This window comes from Rhamphochromis sp. 'chilingali', assembly GCF_963969265.1.
Source record: "Rhamphochromis sp. 'chilingali' genome assembly, chromosome: 19".
NCBI classification, from domain to species: Eukaryota; Metazoa; Chordata; class Actinopteri; order Cichliformes; family Cichlidae; genus Rhamphochromis; species Rhamphochromis sp. 'chilingali'.
Window position 1 is genome coordinate 5,806,330 of NC_137946.1, and position 21,365 is coordinate 5,827,694.

Consider the following 21,365-nt stretch of genomic DNA (forward strand, 5'->3'; position numbering starts at 1 on the left):
GTCTATTACATGCTTTGCCATGATATCAGGTTGTGTCTTGATATCAGTTATTAAGTTAGGGCCTTTAGCACTCACAATAGTATGACAGCAACAAATCATAATGAAGGATTTCGAACAGGATAGGCCATAAACACTGATGATGAAAAGAAGAAGTGATGCTTATTAGATGTTAAATAATTGGAAGGGGATCGGATTAAATAACCTTGTGCTTCTTGCTACTCCTGGACATGTTAGTGTAAGTTATTCCATCCATCCATTCTCTTCCACTTATCCTTCTCACAGTCAAAGGAAGGGCTGAAACCTATCCCAGGTATATTAGGGAAAGAAGCAGAGTAAGGGTACACACAGAGAGCACATGATAAGTTATTCACTATGATTATTCTTTTTCTTTTCTTTTCTTTCCTTTTAATTGTTTGCGTTTTTCTTTCTTGCATCTTAACATGTTCAAAAAATGAACAAAATAAGACATTATCTGTCCATTCCTTTTACTGTAAGCACATACTTCTGTGTTAGTTCACATTGTCATCATTGCTATTCTACTGATATAATTTTATCCCCAAAAGTAAGAAGTATAAGACATATCTTATCTACAGCAATAGAAATGCGTGTTTTTAGTTAAAGTGTGCTTAATTAAAAATATTACTGTCCAGTTTGCCAATGTTAGCTTTTCATATCACCGAATATCTGTGTGCATGCTGCTGCCTCAGCTCATGTTACTTAAAAATTAACCCACAGCTTTAAAACCCTTACACAACATATTCTCAGTGAAATTTACTGTTATTGGTTTGAAATAGAAAAGTGAATTATTGCATGAAACCTGATGCAGCTGTTAGGGGTGGGGGCATGCTTTCAATGCATATGAACTTTTAGAACATATGAACTGAATATTTGTTACCCCTGCATAGGGCTGCTCGATTATGGAAAAAATGATAATCACGATTATTTTCACTGAAATTGAGATTTTGATTATTTGATGATATTTATTTAACAATAACAATGTATTGAATAATGGCTTTAAAGATTGTCATAAAATAGTGTGCAAATACTGATAACAGTGCAAATGTTTGCAATATAAAAAATAAATGAAATGAGCAGTGGTCTTTGGCGAGGAAAAACGTTACCGCGTTTGTTATCTCCTTGTGTCTCTGGGAGCTGGTGGGATATTTAGTCGCATTGGACAGGGTAGCGTGCGTGAATGGAGGTCTGTGAGGAAGAAGCAGGTGTTGTCGAGAGTTTTTCTCTATGCTCCTTTATTGTTTGATTGTATGTCACTTTGTGAGCGGTCTTCAAATGATTGAATAAATTTGTAGTGTTGCTCTGTGGTGCAGCTACAACACCGTAGCAAAGTTTACACATTATGTCTACTTGATCCCCGTCTGACTCTGCGAACCCATAATGTTTCCACACCACTGAAGCTCTTTTACCTCTCTTTTCAACCAACGGCATTCTTTCTTCAGCAGCCATTATTCTCTTCTCCCCAAATAACTTCTGCTTAGCTTTCCGAGCTTCCCTCGGGTCCTCTTAATTTTTGTGAGGCGTGTTCGAAACGCAGAGAGGTGCGCTCGATTTGCCACATGGAGCAACGCGAGAGTAAAGCACGAGGGAGGTGCTAATAATCGGCTCAGTCATTTATAATGATCGTTGAAAGCCCAGGTCGTAATTTAGATGAAAATTCGATTAATTGAGCAGCCCTACCCCTGCATTTATTCTTATGTTTTTTGGCAGCTTTTGAAAATCTGTGGCAGCTGTTAATGTCAAATCTAGCCTTTTTTAGTAACATAAGCATCCAAACTGTTTTTACATTTAACCAATATTTCTGTTTAATTACACTTTAATAATAATAGTACTCTTAGTAAATGGACTGATTCTTATATGTACTCAAAGCACGCTCTACCCAATCACACAAGCACTGTCTTCTAAGGTTCTTAGTGCTTCCTAACTACCATTCATACACATACTCCAATTTAGCAATTTAGGTTAGTATCTTGCCCAAGGATACTTGGCATGCAGACTGGAGGAGTCAGGGACGAACCACTAACCCTCCGATCAGTAGATGACCTGCTCTACCTCCTGAGCTACAGCCGCCACCAGTAGTAGTATTTGTTTTATTAAAAATTGTGTTTAGACACAAGTTTTGTTGTGAAAGTCCAAAGCTGTGAACTAGATTAGTGGCCTGTTCAGTGGTTAAAGTCTAGGTTGGCTTTGTAGTTGAAAATAAAGTAATTTAGCTTATCCTTCTAAACAAATAAATTAAATTTTTCTAAAATGAAATAATCTGCAATATTTTGCGGTAGCCTATGTTACATATAAACACTGCCACATGCTTTATCTGGTCATTGCGCTTATTAGAGTCTGTTTATATGGGACGTTAGCCTTTAACAAACACATTTAAATTAGGTGGTCTTTTTTTAAACACATATCTCTTCAGGCCTAAACTGACAGTGCCAGGACCACACATTCAGACACAGTAGTAGATGGTGTTTTTAATACCATATGTGCTAGTCTAATTTGGTTGTATAAGGTCTACATTGACCTTCTGTGTTGTAAGTTTTAATGGCTGCATAGCCATTAAGGATCAAATCAGCTTCTAATTTTGTGTTTTTTCTTTCTCTGCTTGCTTCTTACTGTCTTTGAGGCTCGAGACCAGCACTCCCCACATTACATCAAACTCTTAAAAGTCTAGAAAAGAAACTGTTGGACAGAAAGACATCAACTGAGTGGTAAGTATTTTGGTTTTCCAATATATTAGTAATCATCAGTGTCATTTATATTAATCACGCTAAACTTTAATCATACTTTAGATCAGGGGTTGGCAACCCTAGGCACGCGTGCCACAGTTAGCACGCGAAGGGTTAACTGATGGCACGACCATAGCTGGGCTAGCCATCGGGCATGCTCGGTGGCCCGATAATTTTCTTCTTTTTTTTTGTAACGGTATAAACAATGAAAGGTGGTGGATTGGCCAGATGCTGGCCGGTGTGTAAAAATAACTCAGTTGTTTGGTGTTGGCTATGGCGGAGCTTCCATAGAGGCCAGCAGGTGGCTCAGGGAGAGGGGAGGCAGGAGGAGCAGAGACCCGAGGCAGCCACCGGTCCGACTGTCAGGTGAACTGAACTTCAGGCAAGAAGTTATGACCTGCAGTCTATCTGGGTCAGATATAAACCCAGTTTAGGTGGAGTTTATTTTTGTTGTGCTAAATTTTTACAGTCAGTTACAATAATTTGTGCTGCGTACTAACTAGCATGACAGAGTTTCTATACAGCTGGGTGGGTGCTTTGATGTTACTGATAGTGAACTTTATTTTATTCATAAGGTTAGTTAGTAGAGTTGTCAACCGTCCCGTAAAAAGACCAAATCGTCCCGCATTCAGAGAAATTATTACGCGTTTCGTGTTGAGCTGAGAAGGGACGCAGTTTGTCCCGGACTTAAGCTAGGATGGAAAAAGACACAAATGTGGAGTTATTCTGTCATTACACTGCACAACTGCCTTTTCTTCTCCTCTCATTCTCTCCCCTCCCTCTCCTGTTGCTAGTTTAATAATGAAACTGATCAATGATCAGCTGATCGGCTTTTCTCTCTTGTTTGTTTATCACTGTGGAGCAGGGAAATTATTTTACTGCTATTGTTAAATAATCATCATTACCATTGCATTAATAATAGAATTTGCAGCATTGGTATTGTATTCAGAGGTTTAAACAGTGTGTCTTTTAGAAAGACTAAGTGCAGCAGGCTGACAGGAAGTTGCAGGAGAGTTTGCAAAAGTGAAAGCAGAGTCTAAGTATTCTGAGAAGCAGGCTAGACGAGGCTATTTGAATTACTAGGTGAATTACTTAGTAAATTGTCTTTTACTAAGCTTTTGGTAGAGGCTCTTGATTAAAACATTTATTTAGTAGATGACATATACATAGTCTCAGTTAGGATGAGCCTCTGTTCTGGTGAAAGGTCAGAAGTGCAACAGGTGAATTGAGAAAGAGCATTTAAGGACAAGACAGTAAGTGAGAGGTGACATAGAGGCTGAGTGAGGTCGTGACATACACACACACACACACATGAGTTAGATGTATTTATAGGAAAGAGGTTAGTCATGTCTGGTTGTAACTGCGAAAAGTGTCTTTGTAAAAGAGGAACAATTCACTTCAAGACAAGAACTGAAAGGTAGACAGGAAGTACCGGCCATGAAAATAGAAGACGATGTTCTTTCGAACTGTGTTAAAAGTCATTGTGGTTGATTTGACGTATGTGCATATATTCTGTCGGTGACGCACGAAGGGGCGTCAGTAAATCAAACCCTGATGCTATAAAAATCTGTGTATGCTTTGATTAAGTCGAAGATCAATTGCTGTCTGCGTACAGAGTTGTCTTCCCACGCGTGTATTCATTAAAATCATCGTTTGACTTCACCCGGCCGGATCAGTGTGGTTATTCTTCGATCACCTCTTGTACCCTTCCTCAATATTGAACCCTTAACATCACCCACTTTGCGCCACATGTCACGCTAAACAACAGCAGCATGTTTAAGCTTGATCAGCTGTTGTTAGAATTTATTTAATATTAATTTCTAGTATCAGCTGATGTTTGCTGGAGCCACAGCTGTAAAGCTGCTGGTCATGATATCGGTTTGTATATCTGGTGAGAGGGAAACATGAAGATGAAACCAGGAGATGTCCTTACTGAATCATCAGAGCTGAACAGGTGATGGAGAAACAGGTTTACCTTTTAGGTGACATGAATGAGTTGGAGGGAAGTTATGAACTGTTTCTGAGAGACAAATAACATCATTTCTATGTAGCTGACGGCTGGTAACTGTGCAGGGGTGGATCTAGCAAAGTTCTGCCAGGGGGGCCAGGTGGGGCATTAACAGGGAAAGGGGGGCACAAAGAAATACTTTCTTATTCTTATTTAAAATGTCTGGCTGTTATTAAATAATTATCTGAAGCTTACAACCAAAGTTTTTACCTGACATAAAATGTATAGAAATCATACATATACCAACAAGATTGTACATCACTGTCACAACAGTGTTTGTTTTCATTCAAAGGCTTTATGGCTTTAATACCTGGTGGGAAGGTCCTTGGTCAAAATGCCCGGGCTGTTTTTTTGTCCCAGTCCAGCCCTGGGCACGACATGCAGTGAATTAATCTGAGAAGGTGCATCAAAAAATAAATGGCCGCACCAGCGGTGCACATCGCAAATCAGCTTGCATACACACATTAGTTGTTCCTCTTCTTAATGACGGTATCTTAGCTAACGACCCCAACTACCAGATTCAACTTGTAATTGGCTAAAAATAATTTAGCCTACTGGTGAGAGGGACGTTGTTAGCTTTCCACATTCTGACACTTCAAAAGCTTCAGGAGCTTTCCGCTCAGCACAGCATCAGCACCACGGAAATACACGGACCAAAGATCACATTAACATGTGTGTCTCTGTATTAACAGACATGCCATATTGGCTTAGTTTATTTTTCTTATTATTGTTGTGAGGAGACCATAAATAGCATTTGTATTTTCCGTTGTACAGTTGATCTGCTGTTATGGAGTTCTTGTTATGGATAAAAAGTGTCTATTTTGTTTCAAAATAGCTGATAACTATTCGCTGGTAGCTGCCAACATCTGCAAACCAATATAATTCTATAAAGTAGGGCTGCTCGATTATGGCAAAAATGATAATCACGATTATTTTCACTGAAATTGAGATCACGATTATTTGACAATATTTATTTATTTTATTTTATTCTACTGTATATAGTATTTTATTTTATTCTATTCTGTACAGTTGTGTACTGTATTTATTCTTATTGTATTCTAATTTTTGCCTCATAACTTTTGCACTGTCCACTTCCTGCTGTGACAAAACAAATTTCCCACGTGTGGGACTAATAAAGGTTATCTTATCTTATCTTATCTTATCTTATCTTAACCCTTTAAGACATACCATAGAACCAAGTCCACCAGAGCTTATATTATTTTTTTTACATGCTTTATTGCCATTTGTGGGAGCATTTCAAGTTGCTATACATCAATACAACTGTTATAGCCCATATTTTAATAATATGTATGCATTAAGTCCATAGTAACTACATTAATTGCAAACAAGTGCAATGAACTACAAAAAAATTGAAAATCATTTTTGTTTTTTTGTTTTTTTACATATATTTCTACTTGGAGAAATTTAAGAGGTTTATCCCTCAAAACTTTAAATACAAAAAAGTTGCAAAAAATAGTTTACAACAACAGGAAATTTATTTTGAGTGTCTTCATAGTTTTATTTTAGAGATACAGCAATTTTTATATACTGCAGGAAAAACAAAAAAACAATCCTATGATGCAAATTTGCAAAGAAAACAGCACGTGCATCAAACTATTTCCAGCTGTGCAATTCAAGTTCTAAGCATCCCAGCAACTATTCAGAAAAGTCAAACATGACTTATAAAAACACTAGTATAGGCTTTTAAGGCCTACAAGTAAAAAACTACATTTTCCGCGAAAATGACATCACTTCCGGTTTCGGGCAGGAAATGCGATAGTTCGCGTTGACGTCTTTTTCAAAGTGGGAAGTGTTAAGAACAGCTGATGGATCGGCAAAGCGTGTTTCTGGAATATTATGTTTTTGTTCCTGCAAGTGCTTTTTATGCAATTTTTGCAAAGCTATATGTGGAAGGAAACCGTGATCGAGGACAAGCTGATGGCACAAGATGTAAGTACAACTCCTCCGGTATGCAAAACAAATTATTGCGCTAGCTTACGCGGTTCAGGTTCTACAGGGATTTAAAAATAGTTACACAAAACGGAGTGTGCTGCTCTGACCGGCTTTAAAGGGTTAACAATAACAATGTATTGAATAATGACTTTAAAAAATAATATAAAATAGTGTGCAAATACTGAAAACAGTGCAAATGTTTGCAATATAAGAAATAAATGAAAAATGTAAACATCTATGTTTAGTGAACTTTGCAGTGTTGCTCTGTGGTGCAGCTACTACATCGTAGCAAAGTTTACACACTGTCTACTTGATCCACGTCTAACTCCGCCAACCCATAATGTTTCCACACCACTGAAGTTTTTTTTTTTACCTCTTTTCAACCAACGGCAGTCACTCTCCTCTCCAAATAACTTCATCTTAGCTTGCCGAGCTTCCCTCGGGTCCTCTTAATTGTTGTGACGCATGTTCGAAATGGAGAGCGGTGCGCTTGATTTACCACACGGAGCAGCGCGAGAGTAAAGCATGAGGGAGGGGCTAATAATCAGCTCAGTCATTTTTAATGATCGTTGAAAGCCCAGATTGTAATCGTGATTAAAATTCGATTAATTGAGCAGCCCTACTATAAAGTGGTTATATATATTGTGTAACTGTTCATATAGAGTGTTATTAAATTTATTGCAAATGAATCATATGGCACACTGACTTCTGAGGAAATTTTAAATGGCACTCGCCATCAGAAAGGTTGCCTACCCCTGCTTTAGATCAACCTGTTTTTACTTATTGTTTCATTTGTGCTTTGGTTTGGGAAAATTGTTTCTTTACTGATCTTTTCTTGTTTTCTGTTATTAGACTTGAGATATGACTGCTCTATGCTGTTGCTGATGACTCCAGTTAATTCTACAAGACATGCTATGTAAGTAAATACAAACAATGATAGTTTGGTCTGCATTTCTTGAAAGATCATATCCCACAAACTTAGTTTAGAGGGTCCACCTGTCTGCACAGTATATAGTGAAGTTTTTGAACAGTGAATTTTGTTTTGTGCCCAAATTATTCTGCAGATTATCAGAATGAAAAGTTATTGGCCATGTTTGCATAGTCCATTTTAAAAATATGCTTTCATGACATTAATGTGTGTCGGGTGGTGGTCAGGGCTATCCAGACTGACAAACGGGACATTTAATGTGACCTCTCCAGGGTGGGAGGGAGCCTGTGATTGTCTAAATTAGGGTCTGGTCTATAGCAAATGCAGAAAAAATGTTTCATGAAAGCAAAAAATATATATATAATTGTTTCCTTGCAGGTCACCAGGAGAGATGGGTCCTCCGTCACAGATGGTTGGTCAGTCACCTGCAGGTCATTGCATCTCCAACCTACATCCACTGCCAATGTACTTAAGGAACTTTCTTCTGCACTTACATTTGGATCACCTAAATCCATGACAGTCATTCACGCAGTAGTGCCACGATTGGAAACAAGCCATCCTTAAATTATTACAACACACCAAGCTTCTGTGTTTGAATGCAAAAGAAATGTAATTTTATTTTGATTATATACGTAATGTAACTTGCAATGCAATGTTAAAGGAAGCCAAAACTTAGTTTCAGAATAATTAAATCTGAGACTTAGTTTCATTGTAACATTATAACAGTGATGGTAATATAATTGTTTGTTGTTAAGCAGAACAGTGTCCAGTATGTTGGCTGATATACTTTTTTGCATTTTAAAATAAAAGTTGGTCTGATTTAATTTTACAAGAAGTGCTGTTAATTATTCTTTTTGAATTATACTTGCATACAGTGTTATATGAATATAGGTGTTGTATTAGAAATGTCAAGGATGACAAAACATAATGTGATTTTTTTAAAAAGTAAGTTACCACAAATAGTTTTTTAATTTACTCAAACTTGAAATGTTTGTCTGTGGGTAAAAAATTTATATTGTGCCCCGAGAATCATCAGATTATTCTTAGTACTGTGTATTTGAAATGAATAAGTTGTTCTTACTTAGTTATCTTAAGTAAACTTTACTTAGTTTTTTTGAGGCAGCGTACACAACCAGTGCTTACAGTAACATAAAAGAAAAGAGTAATTAATAGTGACGCATATCTACGAGTAAATAAAGAAACTCATTACCTGGAAGCTCATTTGTCGGCTATGCATCCATGTTGCAAATTTCCCCTTCAACCATAAACCAAAGATGCACTGAGATCAGGCGACTGAGATTATTTGAGCTATGTGACATTATTCTGCTGGAAACACTCATTAGAAGATGGTTACACTATGGTCATAAAGGGATGGACAATACTTAATTGGTACAAAAGAGCCCAAACAGTGCCAATACAAATGTCATTATACCACCAGCAGCAGCCTGACGCTTTAGCACAAGATATAATGGATCCATCCTTTAATGTTTTTACAGTGAATTCTGACCCTGTCATTTGAATATTACAGGCAATGTTCATCCAGCCTTCTGTTGTCCAGGATTGGTTATTTCATCTCATAACAGTTTTAATATTTATTACAGTTCTGATTATAGACTTGAGTCTAATGCAGTCACATGCACTGCTATTTTCAGGAATTGCAACCAGTTGTTATCAAATCCTTATATTATATGCATATCTATCCTAGCTGTTCAGTGATCATTAAAATTACTTGGAAGTGTGGCACAGTCATCATTGCCACGCAATAAATCAGCTTTCTATCAGTTCAGATAATGTTGCATGTAAACATATCATTCTCAGTCAATTTACAGCCTTCATGAAATGATATGCTATTGTTCAGTCGTATAAATATTCAAACCAACCTGACACCAAACTAACACCCATTTTTTCTACTACATTCCCTGACAGTTTTGTTGGTATTGATGTGATGAACATATATAACATTGCCTTTTCCTGGCAGAGACAGAAGATGGGGCTGGTGTTCTATATAAAATCTCAGGTTTGTCAGGCATGATTCTATTAGCCTGCGAATACACCGCAAAAACTTTTGCAAAGTTTCTGGTAACTGCCAATAACATCCAGTCAAAGTCAGATCCTGACAGCCAATAACTGTCTACATCCTGCAACTATGGTAAAATTCAGGTTTGATTTTTATGTATTTTTTTTTATTAATGAAGTTCAGCTCTCCCTGCTGTATGTTAAGCAGCCTAAGAAAAACAACATTTATTCAGTACTGTCAAAAAGCTGCAGGGGACTGAAGAGTGCTGTCTAATAAACAGCAAGCATTCCTTCTGTATGTAGACTGTATGAATAAAAGAACAGGTTTGTGCACTCTTGTTCTCACTCTCAGCTTCTTCTTGTCAGAGGTGGCAAGACGAACAGCATGTATTAACATAAAATCCAACTTACAAAATGTTCTAAGTATAATACAATTTTCATTGTCCCCAGAATGATTACACAAATCATTCATAGCACTATTTCTTGCTTTACCTTTGTTCCAAAGGAACGATGGTAAAGCAATGCCTTTACATTTACATGAAATTTAAATGCACTGCTTTGCCCCCTCTAAGATCAAGCCTTCTTTCCTGTATCATTGATGCAGAAAAATATTATGTTTGGTATTGTATGAGATGGCATAAAAATACAGTATCTTATGGTATAAGCAAGTAAGCAATTTAGTGATAAACAATAGATAAAGTTTTTTGTTTGGGTGAGTTTTCATATCCTACCTACAAATCTTTCAAACACGATTAGCATCAACATACTATTTGATTGATAAACATAGTTTCAAATGTTGAATATTTAAATAATTTACAGGCTTCCAAAATGAACTCATGCCATGCACAGGATGCAAAGACAACTGCTGTGTAATTTTGAAACTGAAAACGAATTATCTCATTCAAAGCCACAGCAAATAGTGGCATTTTATCTGGTACCAACTTGCATCAAAAGATGGCGTCACCTAGAAGTGAAATGTCATCAGTGGTGAAATATTGTAATTAGTACATTTAAAGAGAATGCCAATAAATGTTAAATATTTATCACATTCCAGTGTCAATGTAGCTCACAGCTTTAACAGTGTAAATGTGTCTATTAAACAAACCTCCAACTTGACATTGAATCTGGAAAAAGTAATTCAAGGAGCCACTGCATAACCAACTTTAGTATCTTTATTTTAGCCACAAGGCTGTATCCTAGCCTTCTTCCTTTTTAATAGTTCAGGTTCGTTTGAATGGATATAAATACTTTTGCTGCACCATTGACCTTAGTAAAAAACCAGTGATGGAAAAGGCTTTTAAAAGAAAAAAAGTGTTTCCATTGATGCCCCTGGCATGTTATTCCCTGCATGCCAACTAGCCAAACCTATCTTTCAGCCATCAATCTTTATGCATCACACTGTAACATCATGACTGAAAGAGCACTCTGACCACAATGCCATTTCTACTAATGTAGTCTGTGCTAGTTCTGACAATTGTAAATATCTGCAGCAGAAACTGTCTTTCCTCTGTTGAATTTGTGCAGAAAACGTGCAAATCTCCCTTGTTTCACCATCACTTAACACGTGAAGAAGGAGAATGTTTCATTGTGGGTATAAAGATGTTATAGATTGCAACAAAATCCTGCAGGATAACAATAAATTTATTCAGGCTCAAACAAAATCATGATGGCAAAGTTTAGCCCCTTTCTTTAACAAGTCAAACTGATTATTCTCATTGGGGCATATGCTACCAAACATTGCACGCTGTACAACTTCTGCTTTTTTTTTTACTGTCATCACCATGCACTGCTTTGGAAAAGTGTGAAGGGATGTAAACCTTTTCTGAAGAAGTAACGCAGGGTTGCCAATACTAATTCATCTTGATTTTCATGCTTTTAGCCTTTGCCTGATACTCTGCACTGTAAAATGTAATATTGCGTTTAATTAAAAATATTAAATAGGCTGAACTCAATTTTTACTTAGAAAAACTAAATAAGCTGGAAGTTTTGCTTCTCAGTGCGGAAGGATGAAAGATGTGTTTTGAAAATGCCACGTGACTACCGTCCTCCGCCCTCTGGATCAGTCCGCATGTTCATGGTGCCAGCATTTGTTATGGAATATGTTGAGCAAACCTGGAGAAGCGTCAGCTCAAGAGATTATTGTCATTGCTGTGGATCTTTACCTGATACACTGCACTGTTAGCCTTTGCAGTAATTTCCATAGCTTAGTACTGCAAAATCAACAGTAAAAAAACTCTAAAGGATGCTAGCAGTTTAGTACTGTAATTTTCATGTAATTGTGGGAAAATTCCATGAGATTACATTATTTTTACGGTAACTCACCGTACTCATGGAAACAGCTGTAAAATACAGCAAATGTATTAATTGGTGATGTTACTGAGATTATACTATTACACCATCCGGATTTCTGTTGTTTTCCACTGTAGATCTAAGAGTAATTACTTAAATCCTCATTCAGAGTGTATTACTATAAAATGCGATTCACTGTGAAAGTAGTATAACATATAAACTACAATATACAGCATCATTTTTAACTTAAGGAGTAAGTTGCAGCCACACTAAAATTTAATTCCTTGAACTCAATGGAACCTCATATATTAATAAATGTATTTGTTTATTCAAACAATGTGAAACATTATTAATACTGTAAGGTTAGTATTCTGATAGAGTCGAGTATATTTAATTATACTCTTGTAGACATTATGACATTATGCTAGTACATTTTTGGTGAACAAAAAGTACATCTAAAAGTTAATTTCAAGAATACTGTTATGTACTAAAACGGGGGCCAATATAGTCCCAAGAAGCATTATTAGTATACGTACTAGGTAAGGTATACTTGGGAAATATAATTGAAGTATACTTATAAGTATACTTATTTTTTGTATGGCCAGCAACAAAAACTAGTGGCTACATTTAGAGTAATGTTTAAAAATGACTTAATTTAGCAGGGTGTTCCTTTTTTCTCTTCTTATTCTTTCTTATACTGGACCTTCATTTGGTTTGTATAAGGTGGTACTTTTTAAGACACCTCTGCCTAACTACAGTGAACTAACCTAATAATATGCTCTGGTCGTCATTTTACTCAAGTTAAGGTGTCACATCCATGAAACCTACACAACTAACCAGCATCAGTCCTACAACTTCACTCTCAAAATGAATAAATTCTGGGACAAGCAGAAACTGTATTTTTAGTGGTGCATTTTGTGGCAGGCCAGACTGCTATTAAATGCACTCTCCTAAGCAAATAATTCCTTTGTAGCACGACTTCGTCTTTGTTCAGAAGAGATGTCCTGGATATACGTGATATTGTAACACGGGTGTTTATGTTTGTTCATGTTTAGCGCGTTGGGTTGTGTTTTTAAAGCGATTGTTACGTTTTTAAAGCTTTGTAATGCGACAGGTGCGATAGCCGACACCACACCTTCACCTGACGTACAACGTGACGTATGACGCACACGTCGGGTATTCACTTTCAAAACAACAATGGGGATAGAAAATATTGCTCGAGGTGGTTAATGCTCCTTTCGCTGGTTGCCAACCACCATTAAATAACAACAAGAAGAAACTATTGATCTGCTTCTCAAGTTTTGCACGTTTAAACCGCAACTCAGACTCAAACAAAGCTGCAAATCAGGAGAACAACATGACCATTAACTATTGATGAATAGACCGTTAACATGTGCAACTTAGAAGTAGTCAGAGGTAACTGGATGTTCAATCGGGTTATATGCAAGGTTGATTGGATTATATCTGAAGATCGTATGCTATTCGTGATAACTCTGCAAGACTCCAAATTGCTCGTCCATGCGGGAGTATCTCAAAATTAAATGAAACCACTTAATACTTTTTCCCTAAAACGGACTGACATGGAACACATTAAAGTTGGTTTGACACCAGCTAATCAGTCTGAAGATAAGTGTTTTTTTCACTTATTCGAGAGAAGTCAGAAATGCGTTCTTAGTACTGTTTGTTTTGACTTTCAAGCTACCCTACCAGGATATTTTCATTCAAATGCTAAGACAAAATGTCAATATCTATGAATGTGGAGACTCAAAAGACTAGTTAGGTAATAGTTGCCAATGGATATATGAGACTTGATAGAAACTTGGACGTTTGCAACAGGTGAATCGGTGAACTACCGAGGTTGCGCCCAAATGCTTAAAGCTGTTAGCTGGTCAGTGTTTTCAGGTGTGCTTGTACTACCTGTACGTTGCGGGGTGCTGACTAAGTCATGTTAAACCCATTAAAGAGTCGAGCTCAAATATCTTTTCATTTTTGTGCACTGCTCTCTTGTTGGCACACATTTTCTGTTTATTGAAGCCTTTTGTGAATAATTTTCATCAGGTAAAAACTGGGAATTGGTCCCTATTGACAATACTCTTACTTTTTGCATTGCATATGTAATTTTGGAAAGGTAATTGGTCACTGAACTTTTTGCAACTATGTGTATTTCTAAATTTTGTGGCTTCAGTGAACGCAAATATATATTGTTCAGTTTGCATGTTAAAAGCCACAAACATGTAGCTAACTATAGGCTTTCTTGTGGAACTGAGAACTGTCCTGCCACTTTCAGAAAATTTTCTGCCTTCATTCACATATGCCTAGGAATCAAAGAACAAGAAGGGAGACCACTAAGGAGGAGTTTTATAAGTTCACCGGTGACCTCGGCTGTCAAGTTCCTGGATGTGGGTATGCTGCACAAAACTTCACAACTCTTTGTGCCCCTCTCAGATTTCATATCAAAGATGGGGGGGAAAGTATTATGTCCATTTGAAGGCTGCTCTAAATACTTAAGTGTCCGAACATAGTAGACAGTTCAGCAGTCAAGGCAACAAGAAATGGGGGGATTTGCCATAATACAAGGACAGGACACAGTTAATCTATTAGAAGACAGTTGACTTTGTGTCATTTAAAAATGCAGGCTAAAATGCTCTTGCCAACCAGCACTATACAGGGAGTGCAGAATTATTAGGCAAATGAGTATTTTGTCCACATCATCCTCTTCATGCATGTTGTCTTACTCCAAGCTGTAAAGGCTCGAAAGCCTGGGGTGTCAGTGCCATCACCAGTGTGTGAATGTGTGTGTGAATGGGTGGATGACTGGATATGTAAAGCGCTTTGGGGTCCTTAGGGACTAGTAAAGCACTATATAAATACAGGCCATTTACCATTTACCAATTAAGCATATTAGGTGATGTGCATCTCTGTAATGAGAAGGGGTGTGGTCTAATGACATCAACACCCTATATCAGGTGTGCATAATTATTAGGCAACGTCCTTTCCTTTGGCAAAATGGGTCAAAAGAAGGACTTGACAGGCTCAGAAAAGTCAAAAATAGTGAGATATCTTGCAGAGGGATGCAGCAGTCTCAAAATTGCAAAGCTTCTGAAGCGTAATCATCGAACAATCAAGCGTTTCATTCAAAATAGTCAACAGGGTTGCAAGAAGCGTGTGGAAAAACCAAGGCGCCAAATAACTGCCCATGAACTAAGAAAAGTCAAGCGTGCAGCTGCCAAGATGCCACTTGCCACCAGTTTGGCCATATTTCAGAGCTGCAACATCACTGGAGTGCCCAAAAGCACAAGGTGTGCAATACTCAGAGACATGGCCAAGGTAAGAAAGGCTGAAAGACGACCACCACGTGGCTGGATTGGTAAAGGGCAGAGAGCTCCAGTCCGACTCAGACGCCAGCAAGGTGGAGGTGGAGTACTGGTTTGGGCTGGTATCATCAAAGATGAGCTTGTGGGGCCTTTTCGGGTTGAGGATGGAGTCAAGCTCAACTCCCAGTCCTACTGCCAGTTTCTGGAAGACACCTTCTTCAAGCAGTGGTACAGGAAGAAGTCTGCATCCTTCAAGAAAAAAATGATTTTCATGCAGGACAATGCTCCATCACATGCGTCCAAGTACTCCACAGCGTGGCTGGCAAGAAAGGGTATAAAAGAAGAAAAACTAATGACATGGCCACCTTGTTCACCTGATCTGAACCCCATTGAGAACCTGTGGTCAATCATCAAATGTCAGATTTACAAGGAGGGAAAACAGTACACCTCTCTGAACAGTGTCTGGGAGGCTGTGGTTGCTGCTGCACGTAATGTTGATGGTGAACAGATCAAAACACTGACAGAATCCATGGATGGCAGGCTTTTGAGTGTCCTTGCAAAGAAAGGTGGCTATATTGTTCGCTGATTTGTTTTTGAATGTCAGAAATGTATATTTGTGAATGTGGAGATGTTATATTGGTTTCACTGGTAAAAATAAATAATTGAAATGGGTATATATTTGTTTTTTGTTAAGTTGCCTAATAATTATGCACAGTAATAGTCACCTACACACACAGATATCCCCCTAAAATAGCTAAAACTAAAAACAAACTAAAAACTACTTCCAAAAACATTCAGCTTTGATATTAATGAGTTTTTTGGGTTCATTGAGAACATGGTTGTTGTTCAATAATAACATTATTCCTCAAAAATACAACTTGCCTAATAATTCTGCACTCCCTGTACAGAGCATCATAGAGGAATTTCAGGATCTTTGCAGCTGTAACAAAAGTAGACACTGAATCTAACACCATCTCTCTTTTTTTTAGATGGCAGACCAAAGAATTTGAATGACACCATTACTCTGGAGCTTGGGAATGATTTCCACTCCAACTGTCGCATGCAATCACAAGAGGAGACAGAGGTCATCCAGAGGAAAGAAGTATGATTAGAATTGTTGTGGAGGCCATGCAAGTTAACTGCAGAAACATTAAACGTGCATCTTGTGAAGAGGTTGCTAAGATCATTGTAGACAGATACCCTCAAACATTTGCAGATTTTACTGAAAAGGGAGAAAGACTGGGTTGTGGACATTATTCACTACTAAGAAGCATCAAATCTAGAGTTGAACATGTTAATCGAGATAATACAACACATAGACTTCGTCAAACAAAGAGAACCAGGAATGAGGAAGACTGCAGTTCCAACAGTAATGCAACCTCACATAAAAAAGTTAGATGCCTTGTGGATAGCTATGGCTGTATAAATTGGCAGCCAGTTGAACTTCCTGAGGGGGAAACGCCAGCTTCTTTAGAGGAAAAGAAACGCATCTTGTTAACAATTTTTAATTCAGAAGGACCTGGAGCTGTGGAGAGACCTGATGTGGATGACTTCATGTGCCTCACATATATTTCTCAGCAGCAGCTTATCAACAGTTGTCCCTCACTTTCAGTAGCTGAAATTCAGGAGCAGTGGTCATTCTTGTTTACTCGGAAAGGTTTTTCGAACCACTTTTACAAACTCACAGGCATCGATATCTGTGAGCGCTTAGGTCAGGCCCTCATAACCAAAGGCAGAAGGATTGTTAACTATTTCTCCACCCAGAAGCTCAAATGGAACCTTGGTATAAGGACACTCATCCAGCAGATAGAAAGTGAGGGAGTTTTGGCCAACAACAAGGTTGGCACAGCAGCCATACTTCTCATGATGAAGTATTACAAGGAAGATGAAGACTCCCTCTTTGTCTTAGCAGATGTAAGCTTTTTTCATACAGCTCTATGTTTAATGCTGTTGCTTGCTGTCCTGTTATATTTTTTTATTTGTTACATAAAATATCTTGGTCCTTTTTCTAGCAGGAAACATCTACCAGGATGTCCCTTGAAGCAGAGAGCAACCTGCCCATCACCCCAAGGCTGATTATGCTTGGTAAGAAGTCATTTATGAAATAGAGCTGATTAGACCATATTAGAATTTCTGTTTGGCACAGGAGCTTTTCGTGGACACAGGTATCCAGTCTCTGTTTTGTTAGCTCAAAATTCTGTAATTTCCTCTATAAACCAAGGTTGTTGGACAAGTGTCTCAGTGAATCCAGCCAAGTAACAATCTCAAATTTCACATTACATATTACTGATCAACGTAGTAGTCTAGCTACACCAACAGCAGAAATACTGAAGTCAATACTGTAAAGTTTAACAGCAGCACAAACTATGAACTCCAAAATAACCATACAGTTGATTCATCTCTGGTAATTTAACTGGGCTGACTGTTTGTTAGGTGTGTTTAATGTGCAGAATAATTCCCAATTATGTACAATTATAATATGTTAAAACGGACTTATGTACATAAGGCCATTAATAATTAACAGTACGTAGCTATTTGCTTTATGACTATTGTGATATTATTCTGTTATCATATGTTACCTTATATATGTAATCAAAGTAGTTGAATTATGATAACAGCTGTAGGACATATATTATCCTTTAGTTTAGATGGTGTGCTGTGTATGTAGTTTAGTCCTCATTATACTTTTCGGTTAAAAGAACATAATCATTTTTGTAGTTCATTAGATAAGTGTGCATCACTCTGTATCCTTGATCTGCTGTGAATGTGTTACACTGTTTTCTTGACATGCTTTACTGTTGAATCATAAAAAGAAAGATTGTTCAGGAGACTCTGTGTCTAAGACAGGGGAGATAGACCACATTCCATACCCCCACCTTACAGAGAGCAGAGAAACAAGGAGCCGAGGTCATAACTTAGGCGCCGTAAGAGAGAAAGAATGTGAATGTTTAGGCTTTTACGACTAGGTGGGGGCCGCTAGGAGCTATAAGAGGCTGTGTAACCCGTCACCATTTTGAGACTCGCTGTGACCCTCTGCAGGCAGGTCTCCCCATCATGATGGTTCTAATGCTCATAAGTGTTGAATTGTATGGAAATAAATGATTGCTGATTGAGCATTTATACACCGAGTATTGTCCTTCCTTCAGCCCAAAGATTAAAAGAATTGGGAGATTTCAACACTATCTAGACAGTGTGAAGAAGTGAAGTATTGAAATTATTTTATGTTGCATAATGACAACATGTTGCCCCTATACATTTAAGGACAAAGTTCAATGACCGCCACCTGCTAGATGGTGAGTGCAGAGGGGCGTGTAATTGTTGAGCTGGACAAAGAGAACATCTTTGCTGATGCAATATCAGTCTTGTTTGGTTCATTCTATGTATTGAACCTGGAATACCAGGAGTCGGCGTGTGCAAGGTTTTTTGTAAGGATAAACCCTGAAGAGGGAACAAAATGTACCTCCAAGTTTGGGACAAGCAGAAAGACTGGGACCACTGTGAAGCGAAAGGTTGTTCACATTAACCCTCATGTCACAACTTTCCTCCAGCAGCTTACTGAATTTGAGTGGAGAACTTCAAATTAGGTAACTGTTTTTGCCATTTTTAGTGAATTTCTTGTATAATTTAGGTGACCAATGTGTTGTTACCCATGTCTCCACAGATGATCCATGGCCCATGTGTTCTGGACATTTACACAAGACGAGCAACAATGAAGACAAGCTCTCTTGCCATCTTGCAAGACGCTGTCTCTGTCCAATAGGTTTTTTGAGTGCAACAGTTTTGATTTTTTTTCCTTCTTTTACCCGTTTGTTAAAAATTACTTCAGCTACTTACACTCTAATTGTCACATGTATTGGCTCACCCTACAAATCAATGAACTCAGTCCACAAAGCAAGATCAGGGTTCAGTGCAGGTCAGTCAAGTTCCTTCACACCACACACGCTCATCCATGTCCTTGTGGACCTGGCTTTGTGCATTGATTTGGTGGTGTGAGCCAGTATTTTGGACAAAGTGTATATAAAGGCAGAAGTGTGGGGCTTGATATTATATTCATTACAATTCAGTTTATTTGTATGGTGCCAACAAAATGAATGCCAAGGCACTTCACACTGTAGGTTTAAGACCCTACAAAATATAACTAAGAAAACCCAACACTTGAGCATATGTTGTCTGCCATGATATGGATATGACATAATATCGTTATTGTTTGTACAACCATCTGAGAAAATAATGGATGGTTTAGTAAAAACAAGTGCTTCCTCAATGAAAATGTTTTCAGTTCTTTTCAGTTTTTGATTTTGGAAATGTGTATTTCAGCAGGGAAAAATCAGTGATAATAAATAAAGTGGTGTAAAGCACATGAATTATATTTTGTGTGTGTGTATCTATCTATCCAATTTTTTTGGAACCCTCCAGTCTCTTACAGTATGTTACTGTTAACTGAAATTACAGTAAAATTACGACCTGTTAAACAGTAAATGACTGCCTGTTGGGACACAGTATCCTCTAGCAGAGATGAATATTTTTGGTACTGATTATGCGTGATAACGGTAAGTTACTGGTTAATATATTGCAGTTTATTACCTTGCAGCGGGCTTACAGTGACATACCGTGAATAAACGGTAGTATACCAATTTTTTAATCACAGTATGATGTTGCTTTGTTGGCGTAATTTACGACATAACGACATAACGGTATCTCACTGGCGTCGCTGTCGCCAGTGAGATACCGTAAAAAAGGCTACGGTGCGTTACCATAATTTGTCCAAGAGTATTATACCACACCAGCAAAAAACGGTATCATCCTGCAGAACAGTAAGCTACCGTAACACGGCGTCACGGTACGACGCTGGCAACAGTGACGCCAGTATGTTACCGTAAAGTGGCGATGAAAAGTCTAACAGTGTGACTTGGTGAGTAAATGTTTACTCTTATTCAAACTGATTTTGTGGCTTCTCTTTGTTTAGCACCAGGTTTATAATCTTGCTAGCTAGTTAGTGTTAGCCTAGCGTTGCTGCTGCCGCTGGGCTCATGTTACTTAAAAATTAACACCACAGCCTTAAAAACCTTACATAAAACTATGTCTGTGAAATTTTCTGTTGATTATTTGAAAAAAAAAAGTGAGATAAGAGCCCAGACAAAATTCTTCGGGAGGTGCAGCCGTTAGGGGTGGGGTGTGGTGTGGTGTGGGGGGTATTTTCAATCCATAGCCATAACTAACTAACTAACTAACTAACTAATTATATATATCATGTTTAACCTGAGTAGCAAAAGACCACGGGGGGGGGGGGGTTTGAAAACAATATGCCAGGAGTTAGCTGTGCTCACCGACTCTTATCAAGCCTTGACCTCCCGGTCAGCTATCACGCTGGTGGATAACGGAGCTCTCCGAAAACGTGGAAGCACTTTTGCAAATAAGTGATATTTTGATAAATTAAGTAGATATTTGAGCATTACACAGCTACATTCTCGGCTGAAAATATCGTAAAAGGTTATTTTGTGACCAAGAAAGGGTAGTCTGGGGAAAAGGAGGATCGCATTTGTCGGCCACGGTTGTTGGAGCCTGTGCCTACTTGTAAGCGCGGCAATGGCGGAGGAGCGCGGCTAAAAAACGTATTACTTTTTCTGGGTCACAAAATAAACTTTTAAGATATTTTCAGGCGAGAATGCAGCTGTGTAAAGTTCAAGTATCTGCTCGATTTATCAAGACATCACATATTTGCAAAAATGCACCAAAGTTTTCAGAGACGTTTATTTTTTTCATGCTTTGTGGCAGCTTTTGAACATCTATTAATGTCAAATCTAGCCCTTATTTAACAACATAAGCAAACTCTATGCTACAATGATTGCACAGCCATTAAGGATCAAATCGGGTTCTGAAAAATGTTCTGCTTTTTCTCCCTTTGCTTGCTTCTTACTGTCTTTGAGGCTCAGGACCAGCACTCCTGTTGTTGGACAGAAAGACATCAACTCAGTGGTAAGTATTTTGGTTTTCCAATATATTAGCAACTATCAGTGACATTTATATTAATCAGGCTGAACTTTAATCATACATTAGATCAGCCTGTTTTACTTATTGTTTTATTTGTGCTTTGGTTTGGGGAAGTTGTTTCTTTACTG

At 38.0% G+C, this 21,365-nt stretch overlaps 1 protein-coding gene and 1 long non-coding RNA gene across 2 annotated transcripts in view; one reads left to right on the plus strand and one right to left on the minus strand.

Moving 5' to 3' along the window:
- ntm (neurotrimin) overlaps window positions 1-21,365 on the minus strand; it is a 483,521-nt gene that overhangs the window by 200,357 nt on the left and 261,799 nt on the right. The window lies entirely within an intron of this gene.
- On the plus strand, window positions 17,021-19,591 carry LOC308386922. Its single transcript, XR_013969873.1, has 3 exons — window positions 17,021-17,160; window positions 17,259-17,331; window positions 18,908-19,591. It is a non-coding gene; the product is annotated as an uncharacterized lncRNA (long non-coding RNA).